We start from the raw sequence: 2,412 nt of genomic DNA, 5'->3' as shown, positions 1-2,412 counted from the left end.
ATACCTGCCTGTCTGTCTGTTTTTCTGTCATTATGCCTGCCTGCCTGCCTGCCTGCCTGCCTGCCTGTCTGCCTGTCTGTCTGTCAGTCTGTCTATCAGTTTGTCTGTCACTGATTCTCATTTTATAACATGTATATATATTTATTATGTATATCTTTATATATAACTCATTTTTGTTACTTTTTTCTTTTAGCCATCCTATTTGTTACAAAAACAAACCTGTAGTATGACTTTCTATAACTGTTTATTGTTGCCATGATTCTTTGTTGAAATCAGGTCTGAAGAAGTCTTTTGGATAAAAGAGCCCAGAGGACCTGACTCCACCTGGGTAGATTTTAACCTTCACTTCATTTTTGTAATGTGGAACTCAGAAAATCCATTTTCAGTCCAACCTGAGCACAACGAGTTATGTCCAGCAGGTAAGATATTGTTTACAACCTTACTGAGCCTTTAAGTGAATGTAAACGTGATGAGTCATCTGTGAGTGAGACAGGCCTCACCTGCAGCCACAGGTGGGCTGTGGAAATGTTCAAATTACAGCACATGCTGAAAGCTTGAAAGAATTATTGGCCAACAAGGCGGAGGCACGCTGCTTGTTTCCACAGGTTCTTGTGCATCCGTTTCCACAACATCTCATGAAGAAATGTTAATGGAGCTCTGATCATCTGCATGTCTGCAAATGGCGAACCTTCAGAGTTCAAGATGGCTGCCACAGCTAACCGACATTAGTCTGGAGGAACTGGCTCTAACTCTTGAGTTTTACTGACTCTCAGCAGGAACCGAACATGAAACTGTGTTTAACAACATTTCTGAGGTCTGAACCAAACTTTTCTTCACCATCGTTTCCTGTCGGTGTGAAACTGGTGTATGCTCGACAGATGCAGCTCAGATCTGACGGGTCCTGATACCTCCTTTGCCTCCCCCCTCTGCGTCTCCAGAAGTCAGGTGAGGAAGCAGCTGGAGAGACTGAACCGGAATAAGGCTGCAGGTCCAGATGGTGTCAGTCCCAGAGTCCTGAAGGTCTGTGCAGAGCAGCTCTGTGGGGTTCTGCTGCACCTCTTCAACCTTAGCCTGACCCAGGAGAAGGTTCCAGTGTTGTGGAAAACATCCTGCCTTGTTCCAGTACCAAAGAAAACGCACCCATCAGTCCTCAATGACTATAGACCTGTTGCCCTGACATCCCACATCATGAAGGTCCTAGAGAGACTTCTGCTGACCCACCTGACTAAACAAACAAGAACATATCAGGACCCACTGCAGTTTGCTTATCAGCGTGGACTTGGACTTGAAGATGCCATCATACACCTGCTTCAGCAAACTCACTGTCATCTAGAAAAGGCAGACAGCTCTGTGAGAGTCATGTTCTTTGATTTCTCCAGTGCATTTAACACAATCCAGCCTGATCTGCTTTGTCAGAAACTCCAGAAGACTCAGGTGGAGGCCTCAACCATCACCTGGATCAAAGACTACCTGACAGACAGACCACAGTTTGTGAGACTGAAGGGTTGTGTGTCTAACCAGGTGGTCAGTAGCTCAGGAGCACCACAGGGGACTGTACTTGCACCATTCCTTTTCACTCTGTACACCTCAGATGTCCAGTACAAAACAGACTCCTGTCATCTGCAGAAATATTCTGATGACTCTGCAGTGGTCGGGTGTATCAGAGATGGACAAGAAGCTGAGTACAGGGAACTGGTGGACCGCTTTGTGGCATGGTGTGGAAACAATCATCTCATCTTGAATGTGAACAAAACAAAGGAGATGATTGTAGATTTCAGGAGAAACAGGAACAGGTCCAACCCTATTTTCATCATGGGAGAAGAAGTGGAGGTGGTGGAGAAGTTTAAATACCTTGGAGTTCACCTGGACAACAGACTGGACTGGAGCTGCAACAGTGAAGCGTCTACAAGAAGGGACAGAGCAGACTGTACTTCTTGAGGAAGCTGAAGTCCTTCAGTGTTTGCAGCAAGATGCTGCATATCTTCTATAAGTCTGTTGTAGAGAGCGCTGTCTCTTCTGCATCATCTGCTGGGGGAGCAGCACCAGAGCAAGTGACTTAAAACAATCAACAAGCTCATAAAGAAGGCTGGCTCAGTTCTGGGGACTCCTCTAGAACCTTTGGAGATGATTGTTCAAAGAAGGATTCTTCATAAAATGAAGAACATTATAGACAACCCTCAGCACCCTCTTCATCAGACTGTCATACAACATCAGACTGTCATACAACAACAGACTGTCATACAACAACAGACTGTCATACAACATCAGACTGTCATACAACAACAAAGTGTCATACAACAACAGAGTGTCATACAACAACAGAGTGTCATACAACATCAGACTGTCATACAACAACAGACTGTCGTACAACAACAGACTGTCATACAACAACAGACTGTCATACAACAACAG

The sequence above is a fragment of the Nematolebias whitei genome, chromosome 24 (assembly GCF_014905685.2).
Source record: "Nematolebias whitei isolate Nwh7 chromosome 24, NemWhi1, whole genome shotgun sequence".
NCBI lineage: Eukaryota > Metazoa > Chordata > Actinopteri > Cyprinodontiformes > Rivulidae > Nematolebias > Nematolebias whitei.
Note: the sequence above shows the minus strand (reverse complement) of the source record.